General features: G+C 40.9%; 1 protein-coding gene across 4 annotated transcripts in view; it reads left to right on the forward strand.

The window, feature by feature from the left end:
* Window positions 1-14,895, forward strand: part of ZFP57 (ZFP57 zinc finger protein) — a 26,991-nt gene continuing 12,096 nt past the window's right edge. The window contains exons 1-4 of one of the 4 annotated variants that reach the window (XM_088795913.1): window positions 1-139; window positions 324-507; window positions 2,034-2,252; window positions 4,120-4,195. The gene's annotated coding sequence lies outside the window, so the exon portion shown is untranslated. Of the gene's footprint in view, window positions 140-323; window positions 508-2,033; window positions 2,253-4,119; window positions 6,214-14,895 lie in introns of all 4 variants that reach the window. The other 3 variants (XM_088795912.1, XM_074332592.2, XM_088795911.1) reach the window with 3 other exon arrangements.

Consider the following 14,895-nt stretch of genomic DNA (forward strand, 5'->3'; position numbering starts at 1 on the left):
GAGCGTCGACGCGTTCCGGCCACTTGGCTGTGACGTCATAATTAATCGCAAACGTTCGCCTGAGAATCTTAATAGAGGGAGAGGAGCCTCTCTGAAGGAAGGTTGCAGGGCTACCTTCAGCTTGGTTCTGCGACTTTGGGTAAGAAAACGGCTGATCGATGCTGCACCTCCCTCTACTTTTCCCCTCAGGACCCAAACCTGGGATGTTTATTTTCTTGGTCTCGCATCTTATAGGGACCCAGTGCGGTGGGGATGGGGGTGGGAGGGCAGGCATTCCCCCCAAAAAAATCGTACTAACCTTACCAAATATTAATTTGGAATAGAGAACTACAATTCCCGACGTTCTTGGGCCTTTATTTCCCTTTTGCGGCTGCGCAGTGGCTAAAAACAAAGCTGAGCATTTCGGAAGTTCTAGTGTTCCTTGCACCTCGCGGGCCACACGAGGGTCTTAGGCAGAACACAACCTGGCTCCCGTGATTTGGCTGTTCTTCCGGGCCTTTGGAAGGGGTAAGTCTGCTCTTTTTTCCCTTTTATCCCCCTTCTTCCGCCTCCCCCCCACCACTCTGGTTTAAGCCACTGTTTCTCAGTCTAGTTGTGTAGGACACAGCTCTCTGGCCCATGCTGGTGTTGTGAGCCTTGCGCTTCCCCATGGCTGAGGCAGTTGGTTGCTGATCGTTGGTTGGCCACTCACAGCAGCTCATGGTAGCCCATGGCAGCACACAGCAGCCCAGCTCCAAGGAGAGCCCTTGTTTATAATCTTAGCTGAAGAGGGCGCAGCTCAGTGGCCCATGTGGGAGTGGAACCGGGGACCTCAGAATTAGGAGCACTGCACTGCAACCATCTGACCTGCCCCGCAGGCCGCAGTTGGCTTCTTAAGGGGCAGGAAGTGGTGAGGGTGGAAGTGGAGGAGAAATGGTTAGTTCCTGGGAAGGACAGGAAGCCGCAATGAAAGGGGACACTTGAGAAGGGGCTCTGGACATTGGAGGTGGCAAAACAGAAGAGGTTGTTGGGACCACCTCTCCTTAGACACTACCATTAGTCAAAGGAGCAGCCTTGGATAGGATTTCATTAAGACTTAGGTCGAGTTTGGCTTTCAGTTGCAGACCGACTTCCACCTCGTCCCTCACCTCCTGGCCAACGAACTCTCAATCATCATCATCCTCCATTATGTGGACAGTTGACATTTCCCAAACCTTTTGGAAAACATGAGGACAAATATCTTTAGAAAATCTTGCTATTTTCAATCATCTGTAAATACAATCTAAAGTAGAAACTTGTCCTAAAGGGACAGCTTCTGGTTGAGTTTCCTCGTTACTTCCCGGCCCTTCCATCCCCACCCACTCAGATAACTGTGCTAAGCTCCTTACATATACAAGTTCTGGAGCCATCACTATTTTCTCCTCTGAAAGAGACAAGCTGTGGTCTCTCCTTGAGAAAGGCTGTGGTCTTCCTTTCTCTGCAATAATGGAAAGAAACAATAGTTGAAGGTTTAGAACTCTAAGCAAGCTACCAGCAAGTGACAAGCCCCATAATTTTACTTACTTGGGTGTCTTGTTCCCTGTCTTACACAGGGAGGTCAGTTGCTGAGCCCATGATGATAGACAATTTTTATTTTCACTTTTCTATATGTGTGTCTCCTTTGAAAATGGAAATTTTCAGCAACTTTCCCTTTTCATTGAAGACCCACCATGAGTTGAATACTGTTCTAATGCAGTAAAGGAACACCACCAGCTTTAGAAGGCATGGTGCTTTTCCAACAAAAGCTCACAGTCTGTTCAGTTAGTATTTATTAAGCACCTATTGCCAGTCTTTGAGCTGAGGCTGGGGCTGCAAAGTTGAAAACTGTGTTCTCTGACCTTAAAAAGCACAAATGAATAATTAGAATACAATGAAAGTACATTAGTGGGACAAAATGTGAGAACCCAGGACAGGCATATAAAACAAATATGCCTGTATATTTCAGGGAAGACTGGCAAATGCTTTTGTTTTGCTTTTTACTTTTCTAATTATAGCTTTTTCTTTTTATGAAAAAGATCACAAAGAATTCACCAACTAACAAAATTCCAAAAGAAACTTAAAGGAAAACAACAACTCCCCCCAAAAAACAAGCCGAAGTCTAGCTTTTGCTTCCCATTAAGATTGTCTGGACCAGGCCTCCCATCTCCCTGGAGGGCGCAGAGCCTATGGCCCACAGCACTTGGGTGGTCCATCCTCTCAGCCTCTGCTCTCCCTAACTCCTTCTCCATCTGGGAGTGAGTACAATACACCTGGGCCGTGGTGGTAGGCAGGTGGGGTGTGCTTGGGACAAGAGGTGCCCATGAAACTGGGTACAAGACACTCACAATCTAAAAGGAAATGAAAAATAATATTCTGCACATCAGAATGTATTCTCTTTTTTTTTTAAATAATTTCATTGCTATTTTTTCACAGTTTTAAAAAGTTTATATTTGTCTTTACTATATAATTTTAAAAGTTCATTCCATTTAAAGGCATATGATACAGGGAGAATTCTACAAGTTGGAATAAAACTACAGGTTGGAACTGCACCTCCCTCTGGGTGTGGCAGGAATGAGGATTTTAAGACTTGTAATAGTTTTAATAAAAATAAATATAATGTTACAGGGAATATAAGAGAGAAAGATGCTCAGATTTTATGTGCTAAGGATAATCACCAATCAATAAATCATTATGAGAACTTGGGATCACAAAATCTAATGTTAAATACTGTGTTAGATGCTATGTACTGAGAAAGAAAAGTAAGATGGTAATTTTTTAAGTCTCAAAATAGCTATACATAATCAGGCAAATAAAAATGTGTCTAAGAGATCAGTGAGACCCAATACTTACTATCAGATCCTTTCTGATTATATAGATACATTGTTGTATTTGTAGACATAAATTATAATCCCCACCCTTTAAGATTCTAAATTTCAGCATTAAAATTTTTAAATGATATATGAATGTAGATATCACGGTGTAAACCATGACTGATTTTCAAATGAGTTGTAGAAGTGAAAAACGTTGTGTTCAGAAGAAGGCAAAATCACCATTACATAGAGTAAACCAAAAAGACTTTATAGAGAATTAGGGGCTTGACCTATGGAGGATAGACAACTGGCATTTATTGAGAACTTACCATATATCAAGCATTGTGTCAAGCTCTTTAATCTAATTCACATTTGTTTTTATTTACCCTGAGAAGTAGATTTTTGTCATATCCATTTTATAGAGGAGGAAACTGATGTAGAGGGAGATTAAGTTGCTTGCCCTGAGTCACACACCTAGGAAGTGGTGGAATTAGGATTCAAACATAGCCCTGTCAGGCTTCAAAGCCCATGGTTTTAACCATAAATAGTTTGGTTTTTTTTTTTGTTTGTTTTTTTAAGGCATAGAGATGAAATGCCAGGCATCTTTAGTGACTTAAATATGACTCCACAGTAAACTCAGATTAGACCAAGGATGACATAAAAAGTTGGTAATCTTCACTTGTGTTGCAATCAGCCTGTCCTGTAAATAAACCCAGAGTAAGCACAAGTGGGTCATAAAGGGTTCAACAGGGAATGGTCTCATAATGGATTTAAGGTGAAGGATGAATAGGCAATATAAGGAGGAATAGAATTTCAGAACAAGATTAGAGGACAGAGACGCTAGGTGTGCTGATAGGGGCACAGAGGGCACAGATCAAGAAACTGCAGAAAGAGGAAGAACTGATAACACGGCAGTCTAGAATTATCTCAGAACTCAAAGGAGGCCGGGAACTGAGCAATCTGACAGATGTGCTTGAGCAACACTTGACCAACAAACCTATCTCTTCCCAGTCCCTGATACCAGACTCACAGTGGTTTGCACTGAGTCCACAAGAGAAGTATGCTTTTAATTTATATGAAAGGATGGTACGCTGTTATTAAAAGAGCATTCATTATTCTCCACCAGAGGAATGCAGTGATTTCCCATGGGGGATATGGTCCTGCTGTAGTTTTACCTATTAGGCAGATATTTTCTAAGCAGAAATATCCTTGGCCTTGGCCAAGACAATTGGATTTTTGATTGTAGCCAGTGTATGAGACATGTTCTGACACTTCCCACATTCTAATCTATCTTTGCTTTCTTACCTTTCAGACTGGCCTGGGCTAAAGCATCTGAAGACCCTAGGATTGCTTCAGCTCAGCAGTCCCTACTGGAGGAAGAAATACTGGTAAAAAAAATATCTTCATATCATACAGTTTGGAACTAAGAGAAGGAACCTGAGGTTTAAAGTCCTTCTGCCAAAATGAGACTCTCCAGTAGTGTGTCTACACTGGCAAATGTTTTCTAGCTATATCCATACTTGGAAAACAAAGTATTGTTTTGAAACTCCCAACATTATATTTTTAAAAAACTAGTTATTGATTTTGGTGGTGGGTACTTCAACTTTCAGAGCTCACAGGCTCACCTAGGAATGATGGGAATGAAATCACAGTTCTTACATCAAAGTAAATAAAAGACAACGCATGTTTTCTTGATACCAATAGTCAGGATGACCTCCTGTTTAAATGTGTTCAAAGTAAAAAGATGGTCACATTATACAGTTCTGTACCTCACTGACAGAATCTAGGTGGTGTGCATACAAAAGCAGTAAGACAAGAGATAACTCGAAAATACAAGAAGAGTATTTGCTCTTGCTCTTGCAAGAGCAACGTCTTGCTCTTGACTGTGGGCTTGACAAAGTGTAGTCTTACTATAATAAAAGATTAGTGGAAATAATGAAAAAACAATAGACAGGCAATGAAATCAAGAAGAAATTGGAGGGGAAAACAACCCAAAGCATAGAGACAAAAATGGTGCTATTTGGTACCTGAGAGAGAAATTAAACTCATAGAGAAGCACATCGAGCAGGACAGATGAGAGAATTTAAGAAGAAAACATTTAGACAATTACTATGACCCATAGTGAAACAACATTCCCAAAAATTGTGCCAGAAGAGCATGGTGTCCAGAAAGCACAGAGAAGAAAACAGGTAAATAAGAGGGAACAGATGCAAATTAAAGATCACCAGGAACGTGTGACTGGAGGGAGGGAACTCAGAGCAAAGACTCAAGGAAAGAATCTTGAGAAAAAGCTAGAGGCAGCCATCTGCACAGGAGAAGCATGAGAGGATAAAGAAAGAGATGGAAGAGTTTGAACGCATTATTGCATATCCACGTTTCCAGCCTTGCAGTAGAAGTCAGATTAAAGTGAACATCCTTATGGAAAAGTCTCAGAATAGAGAAGAGAATACAATTATAAAACCATATCAAAGAAAATTCTTAACTATGCCACCCTGTTTGAGAAGTCATAGGAAAAGAAAAAGATTGGTAAAGTTTCAATGCTTTCATGATAAAATCATGTCCCTTAAATGAACCTTTTGTTTTTTAATGCTAGTTCTCACCTCTCCGCAGAGTTCAGTGAATAGTCCCATTTGTATCATACAGAAATATCAGATAGTTCTGGATAGGGTTTCCGGGTGGGAATTCCTGCCTGATCTCAGGAATTTTTTTCGCTTTCCCCTTCCCAAATCCTGAGATATAAACTGTTTTCTGTTCTCCACGATGAATCGATGAATCGTTTCCACAAAGTGACGGCCAATACTACCAACCACCTGGGTTCAAGGCGCCAATTTTCCCGATTTCCCGAACAACTTTTCTTGGGAATCAGGAACGGAAAAGCGAAAAAAATTCCCAAGAATGGGTGGGACGGAGACCCTAGCGATAAATCGGAAAAATGTCTAAGACATATATTGTGAGTAGTACGTGTATTTCCCATTGTGGGTATTACTGGGTTCAAGGAGCTGATTTTCCCAATTTCCTGACCAACTTTTCTCGGGATTCGGGAATGGGAAAGCGAAAAAATTCACGAGAACGGGCAGGAATTCCCGCCCGGATACCCTAGTTCTGGACTTGACAACTAGCTTAGCTGTTTTTAGTTGCCTTGTGTTTGTTAAAGTTGCTTATTCTCTCTGATGTTCACTTTCCTCGTCTGTAAAGTGGGATTAATAATAATATGTTACATAGCATTTATGGGATGATAATGATTTCTGTGAAGCGTTAGCGTATGTTAGATGTTTCATAAATGTTAGTTCCCTCCTTGGAAAGACCTGGATTGGGCAACGATGGCGAATAAGGAATTGTTCTCATCTGCTTCTACCATTTCCCTTGCTCCCAACCCTGGAGGGTTATGTTGGTGAGATTGCTATAGGTAAGTCTAAGGTCTTTCATTTCCCATCTATACCTTTATCAGGGAATTATTAACCATACCCTAAAAGTCTAACTTGCACCATGTAATTTATTTGTATGAGAGATGTAATTATGAGGACCTCTTATGTGCCAGGCATGGTTAGTTACTGGGAGTAAGAGAAGTCCCTGCCTTTGAGTAGGTTACAACCAATGGCACAGATCACTCTCTAACAGATAATAAAATGTGGTAAGGGTTATGGTCAAGGTTTGTAGAGGTGTGTGCAGAAGAGGGTCACCTAACGTGGCCTCCGTGAGCAAGGTGAGGAGGAAGAAAGTCAGAGAAGGGAGTGTAATCTTATGTTTCTTCCAGCTCCACATTTTGTCACTTTCTGTCACCCACTTAAGCAAGAGCTTTCCAGTGCTTGAATCTACTCAGAGGGTAACCAAACTCACTCTCTCAGATGTCCTCAACACTCATTGATAAACCAGAAAGCAAATTTATGAATTTAGTGAGAATTTTAATGGCCACGCAGAATGAAATTTATTGTTTTCCATTTAGTTCATTTCTTTTCAAAATACCAGAAAGCTGGGAAAGGAGAGGTTCAGAGTTGGTGTGTAGAGAATCAGAGAAATGGAAACTGGATGCCCTAAGGAATATTTATACTTAACCTGTGCTATTCCTGATGCCCACCCTTCTCTACTGGCAGGACACCCTTTACCCAAGATATTGCTAGATCAGCACTGTCCAGCAGAACTTTCTGTGTGATATAAGTTACATTTTTGTTTTTCAGTATGGTAGCTACTCCCCATGTGTGGCTGTTGAGCATTTGAAATGTGGCTAGTGCAACTGAGAACTGAAATTTTTATTTTATTTTATTTGGATTAATTTGAAATTGCCACATGTGGCAGGTGACTGCCATACTGTAGAGCATGGCACTAGATAAATGCAATTCTTGTGTTCTAGACTTCAATCCCACAATCAACTTTCTGTCTTTGACCATATTTGCAGGTATGATAGATCACTGCTCGTCTTACATTAGTATCAGTTTAGTTTCCCTAATTTGAGAGGCTTCCTGATACGTTGAAGAGATTCAGAAAGTGGGCGGATGGGTGGCTCAGTTGGTTAGAGTGCAAGCTCTGGGCAACGGGGCTGCTGGTTTGATTCCAACTTGGGCCAGCGAGCTGCGCCCTCCGCAACTAGAATAAAGTCAATGAGTTGCCGCTCAGCTCCCGGGTGGCCAGATGGCTCAGTTGGTTGGAGCGCTGGCTCTCAACCACAAGTTTGTCGGTTTGGCTCCTCAACTCCCGCAAGACAGGGTGGGCTGTGCCCCCTGCAACTAACAACCGCAACTGGACCTGGAGCTGAGCTGCGCCCTCCACGGCTAGGATTGAGGGGACAACACTTGACTTGGAAAAGTCCCGGAAGTACACACTGTTCCCCAATAAAGTCCTGTTCCCCTTTCCCAATAAAATCTTAAAAAAAAAGAAAAGATTCAGAAAGCACTGTAGATGATTTCTGTTTGAAAATGAGATGGCTGAAGTTGCTTAAATTGGGTTCAGGAACTGGCCCTCTCTTTGCTCATCCTGGAATTTCACCAGGACACAAACCAGAATCTCATTCCCCACTCCCCGATTTGCCTTGTACAGACTCTTGCCCGGTCTGTTCTTTGGTCTTCCATCAGCATGTTCCAGCTTTAGATTCTACTATACCTTTCAAAGATATGGATCATCAGAATGCAAGAGGCAGAAGACTTAGAAATCTACAGCCATAGGGTAATAAGCTGAGTTGAGTGGGAGTGAAAAGTATCCTAATGCATTATGTTAGTAATTGTTTACCGTGAGGATTTTCAGTGCTGGACACATAAATTGATGAGTTCAGCTGCCCTCTCTTCCTCCAAAACTAGCATAAAAGCAACTGGTAATCTCAGGGCAATTTTACATGTCATGACTCAGAGTAGAAGTCTGGTTAAAGGGCTCAGTTTGGCCAAATTTGAACCCATTATCCCCACTTCACATTCCCTTGTATTATGTGTGAATGATACCATGATAGTAAGTCACACTTAATGCTTTTTTATGTGTGTCCTATATTCTGTTTTCTTTTCAATGTGAAATGTAATATACAAATGAAAATGTATATGTACCTTGGGAAGAACAGTAAAAGATGTCCAGGTATCCACAGCTCAGGCAGAGAAATGGGACATCACCACAGCCAGGAGTCTCTGTACTCTCCCTGTTCACATCTCCCTCCCTCATCCCTAGAGGTAGTTGCTATGCTGAATTGTGTAGTAATTGTCACCTTTTTATAGTTTTTATAATACTGTATGTACAGTCTACCCTTGAAAAATACTGGGGTTAGGGGCACTGACACCCCCCCCAAACTGTCGAAAATCTGCATATAACTTGACTCCCCAAAACTTAACTACAAATAGTCTACTGTTGACTGGAAGAAGCCTTACCAATAACATAGTTAACACACATTTTCTAGATATGTCTTATGTACTGTGTTCTTACAATAAAGTAAGCTGGAGAAATGATGTTATTAAGAAAATCATAAGGAAAATACATTTACAGTACTCTATTTATTGAAAAAAATCTGCATTATAAGTCGATCGACCCACGTAGTTCAAACCCATGTTGTTCAAGGGTCAGCTGTATTCCTAAGTGACATAATTGTTCATAGTTGCCTGTCTATGGCCTTTACATAAGTGGAAATATACTGTATATGATTTCCTTTGCTCATTAATATTTTTGAATTTGTTTATGTTGCTGTGTGGCACTGTCGTTCATTTTCTTTTTTGTTTTATCCTCCTCTTCCCAGTCTCTAAATGATGGAGTTCTCCAGAGCTGGGTCTTTAGACCTCTTATCTACATTTGTTCTCTCATTAATCTCAGAGTCTCATGGTTTTAACATTATCTGTACATTGATACACCAACAATCCAAATGTATATTTCTAGTGTAGTTCATTTCTATGCCACAACTTAATTACCTATTCTATTGATGTCATTTGGGTTGTTTCCAGCTTTTGTTTTCTGTTACAAGTGATACTTCTGTAAACATTCCTTTAACATGTTTCTGGTACACATCTGCAAGATTTTCTCCAAGGTATGTAAGTTGTGGTACATCCATTATTACAAGCTTAGTCCTGGAGCTTGTTAAATTTCTATTGCATTGTGGTTTTATACCCATAGGTCTGTTCTGTAGAGTCTGGCACATACTACACTTAGTAAATAAATGTTTGTTGAAGAAACAAGGACATTTGTTAGCGGCTAGAAACAGCTGTGTCTGAGAGAGCCAGGCCCAAAATACAGCTGATAATATACCACTATACCTTCTTACATCCTGTCCGTGCACAATCATAGTCAACCTTTTTGTGTTCTTATATTTCAGCTGAGGTAGTAAAGTATGTTTATATACTTAATTTGTTTTTTAATACCCTTCCGTTAAAATTCAGGATTTGTTTCTCCCTTTGTCCCCTTTCCCAGAACTTTTTCTTCACTGCCTTCTAGACAAGGTTACCCACATGTCCTCTTAAGACACCTGTCAGCACCATAAAATAAAATTTCATTAAAGTCCGAACAAGAGCATTCCCAGAGACTCCCTTTTAATGGCCAAGCATGGACTCCCTTTTAATACCAGGGGACTGGTACTAAAGTCCCTGGACAGTCAAGGACTCTAACAGTTCCCTGTTGTCTGCTGGAGAAAAGTCCAAGTTTCTTGGATGCCCTCATGCCCTCAACAAAATGCCCTCAAGCATTCTGTTACTTAGCCCCAATAGAGAACTAAGGTTGGAATTGGGAGATTTGTTTTGGGTCCCAACTCTGACATGAGTAAATTCTTACCCTCAGGAACCACTATCGGTAATAAAACCTTCACACAATTGTTTCAATAAAATAAGAAATAAAGTGCTTTGTAAACATAAAATGCCACATAATAAGAATTATTGTCCTACTTTTGGTTTTCTTCCCCAACTTGCATGCTGTACTATAAAGTTATACCCAAACAGAAGCATGGAAACTCCATAGTTCAGGCTTAAAATGCTAAAGAAAGATATGAATGTTTGTTTTGTTGAGTTGTATGAGTTCTTTATGTATTTTGGATATTAGCCTCTCATCGGAGGTTTTGTTTGCAAGTACCTTCTCCCATTCAGTTGGTTGTCTTTTTGTTTTATTGGTTGTTTCTTTTGCTGTGCAGAAGCTTTTTAGTTTGATACAGTCCCATTCATTTATTTTTGGCTTTCCTTCCCTTGCCTTTGGGGTCAAATTTATAAAATCCTCTCTAAGATCAAGGTCCATAAGTTTAGTACCTATGTTTTTTTCTATGTGTTTTGTTGTTTCAGGTCAAACATATGGTGACAGAAGGAGACTTGACTTTGGGAGGTCACAATGCAATATGTAGATGACGTATCACAAAGTTATATACTTGAAACTCATATAATCTTATTAACCAATGTCACCCCAATAAATATAAAATAATAAGAAGGAAGATATGAATGAAAAGAGGCCTGTCAGTAAACAAGAAAAAACAGCAGAGTGGAAACTTTAGGCTGATAATGAAGCAAGTTTTGCTGAGTGTTTATTATGTAAGCTTGTTTGAAATACCTGGGCACAGGATACCATAGTAGGCGTAATGTGGGGTGAGTAGGCATAACGGGGACCATTACCCAGGAGGCAAAGACGTTTTATTTAGACCTAAAGCCCGTGTGTGCATTCATTCCATAGGTATAGAATCCTGTTAGTGAGGCACTCTGCTGATTGCCAGGCATATAAGGATGGGTAAGGCAGCGTTCCCTGCACTGTAAGAGCAAAATCTGGTAGTAAAGATAGAGATGGATACATATACAGTAGTACCTCGGTTTTCGAACATCTCTGTTGATGAACATTTTGGTTTATGAACGCCGTAAACCAGAAGTAAATGCTTCAGTTTTCCAACAAGCCTCGGAAATTGAACATGCCATGCAGCTTCGGTTGAGTGCAAGATCCTGAGGCCTAGCTGTCGGCTGTTTTCGAATGTTTCAGAACTCGAACGGTCTTCTGGAACGGATTACGTTTGAAAACCGAGGCATCACTGTATTACGGGAAGGAGGAAGCTAACAGAAACATTCTAAATGCTACAGAAACAATGGAGAAAGACTGCTGGGGCCTTTGGAACAGAGCTAAAGAGCCTTTTGGAGAAGAGGTGGATACTTTTTTAACTGAAGGATGGATAAGCAAGTGAGAAAGAAAGGAAATCTGGGCTCAGGGAACAGCAGGTGCAAGGGACCTGCAAGTGACTGGTGAGCATGAGGGCTGGGGCATGGCAGCAGTGGGGCTGTGGAGAATTGTCAGGTCAGAGCCTTTAGGGTCTTGTGTGGCAGCAGTTTGACTCAGACAATTGAGGGTGACAGAACAAGATCGGTGGGTAAAAGGAAATGAAAATTACTGAATTAATAAAACAGCATTAAGAAACTTCCATTTGGGTGAAAATTCAGTGTTGGTAGTCATACCATTAGCATCAACCCTTTATTAAAATAGGTTTGGAAATTGAATTCTAAAATGTTGAGGTTTTTTTGTTTTGTTTTTATTGGGGAATAGTGTGTTTTTCCAGGACCCATCAGCTCCAAGTCAAGTGGTTGTTTTCAATCTAGTTGTGGAGAGTGCAGCTCACTGGCCCATGTGGAATACGAACTGGCAACCTTATTGTTAAGAGCTCATGCTCTAACCAACTGAGCCATGTGGCCGCCCCAAAAGTGAGGTTTTAAAAGATGAAAATGGCCCCCACAAAAGTCTACAGGGATAAACTCGTATACCAAAACATCTCTCAGGATAACCAGCCCCACCTGGATCTAAAGTGCAGCTGATTAGAAGCCGACCCAGTCCCTTCCACATATGCCCCACCCTGCTATCATTGAAGTGTTCTCTTAGAGATAACTTTACTGTTCATTTGAACTTGATTTCAATTAAATATTATGTTCTGGGAACAAGGAAGACTGGTAGACTTAAATATTGAGGAGGCAGCCTTTGATAGATGTGCTTAAATGGTTTCTGATTTTATAAGCAATTGCAGGGAGAGCTCCTAACTAATTTGTGAGTATTGGCATTTTCAGGTATTTTAGTAACCTTAGCCCAAGCAGCAAATTTGGTGGTCGTGTACAAAAACAATTTAATTGCAAACCATTGGGATTTTCCATTTGAATATGTTTTTACATGATAAGTTCTATCCAAAATGAAAGATGCCTGACAAACTATCAAATGAATTGTTAAGTTATATATTAAAAAGATTAACTGAAACTGGGGTGCCAGTTGACTCATTGGTTAGAGCGCAGTGCTCATAACACCAAGGTCGCCGGTTCTAGTCCCACCTGGGCCAGTGAGCTACGCCTTCCACAACTAGATTGAAAACAAGTACTTGACTTGGAGCTGAGCTGTGCCCCCCACAACCAGATGGAAAAAAAACAACGACTTGACATGGAGCTGATGGGTCCTGGAAAAACGTACTGTTCCCCAGTATTCCCCAATTTAAAAAAAAAGATTAAGTGAAACTAATATAAAATAATACTGAATGTCAACTATAATTGAAAAAAAAGGCACGGATATAAAGTACAGCACAGGAAATATAGGCAATAATATTGTAACAACTCTGGACAGTGTAAGATGGGTAACAGACTTACCAGTTATTACTTTGTGAGGTATATAAATGTCTAATCAGTATGTTGATTTGTACGCTTGAAACTAATATATTGTATGTGTCGTGCAGGGCGGCATGCGGGGTCTCTGCTCCCGCTCCCCACATAAGAACGCAGGACATGGCGAGGCCAAAAAGGAACACCCATGGAGCCATAGACAGGGCAATCATACCACTCTAGTCTCGCTGGCGGCTGGGCAGGAACCACACTGTCTGCAACCTGTTGTCCGTTTCTCTGCAATCTGCAACCCGCACTCCGCCGTGCTAACTGCAATTCGCGCTTGCCAGCTCAGCCTCCATCTTCTTGCTAGCCCCCATTTTCTGCTAGTGTAGCCATGGCAGTTATATTAGTGGCCAATGGCTCACTGGTTACAGCTGATGGCCAACTAGCCATAGCTGATGGCTGTGCAATCACAGTTGATGGCCATTTACTACCTGAGCCAGCACCTTTCTATGTGAGGCCGAGAGTCTGGAAACTGCTCTTTGGGGCTCTGTCCCCACAGTATGTCAATGGTAATTGAAAAATTTTTCAAAATTAAAAAAAGATTAAGAAAACCAGGAAACTTGTTATTTGAGGAGCACACCCAGCTAATATCATTTCTCTCAGAAATCTTTTCCATGTGAATATAGCAAAAATTCCTAGGAGATACGGTATATATCTTGGAGATATATATATATTCTTGAGGGAAGGAGTTTTCTTCATGTGACTTCTTATTTTGTCCGTGAAGCAGAAAGTGAGATCATCTGTTTAGAGACAGAGGAAAAGCAAGTCTTGAGTAGTCATTTCCAAATGTACTAAGGACTCTGGAATTTCTTATAATAGCCTGCCTTTTAAAAGTAACATTGAAAAGTTTGATGAATTGAAATACAGTAACATCATGGTCAAAATTTCTTGTTTGCAAGCTTTAGAAATTTACTTGGGCTAGTATAAAGAAAAGGGAAAAATCAATAGACAGTATCTTAATATATTTCACATTATTGGGACTCACAGAAGACTGGAACCCAGGCAGTAAGTATTCCTACCAATTCTTGTTTCTGCATCTTCCATCTGCTCATTCTCTTTTTCTGCTCACTGGTTTTCTCGGTCTCTTTGTTCTCATAGCAGAAGATGGGGGCCTCTTCGCTTTCTCATAACCTCATGCTATTGGCTATTCTCTCTCTATGTATATATCTGTGCTCGCTTCGGCAGCACATATATATATATTTAACTGCTCCTTCTCAACTGGATCATTTCTATTGACCTATAAATATGCTGAAGCTTTTCCCATTGAAATAGGCTACCATGTTATTTCTTTGCATTCCTTCAATTCCAAGTCTCAGATGGCTGCATTCTGGCTTCAGTGCCCCCCAATCCACTAAATCCCCCTTTACTCAGTCATCAAAGAGCTCCATGCAGCTAAATCCAAAGGACAGGGTGGCATGGAAAAAGGAGGACAGGCAGAAGACCTGACAGGCATTTGGCAGCAAAGGCAGCATGGGAGAGGGATCAACAGTTCAAGGGTAGGAATCCAGTCCTGAGAAAAGACGGCAAGGAAATGTAGTCCTGAGGAGCTGGAGATCAGGTAGGGAACAAATGGAACCCACTTAAGGAACTGGAGTGAGGTGCCAAAGGAACGAGATAAGCAAGCAGTTACAGGACTCAGGATAAAAGACAGAATAGGAGTGGAAAAGCTGACAAAACAGGGCCGTAGAACTATTGAATTGGGTTCCACTAGGGATAGGACAAGTCTCAGTCTTAGGCTGAGCTGAACCAACAGTTGAGGGTTAAGAAAGCCCAAAATCAAAACCTCAGGTTACAAGGGCAGGCGACAAAGGAGATAGCTTACTATAACCCTCATACTAAATCAGGTACATGAGGTAAGACTGAACTGATGAAAGCACTTTCTGATACTGTCTCTAAACATAGAAGTTGAAGTGCTTGAAAATTGAACCTCAAGATGTAAGGTGGACAAGACCGATGTTTTGTTTTAAATAGATCTAATTATAATATGGGATTAGCATCACAAATTTCATTTATCTCTGAAGGGATGGTAGCAGGTCAGC

Source organism: Rhinolophus sinicus, chromosome 2, assembly GCF_057876585.1.
Source record: "Rhinolophus sinicus isolate RSI-liver-muscle chromosome 2, RSI-T2T, whole genome shotgun sequence".
Lineage (NCBI taxonomy): Eukaryota > Metazoa > Chordata > Mammalia > Chiroptera > Rhinolophidae > Rhinolophus > Rhinolophus sinicus.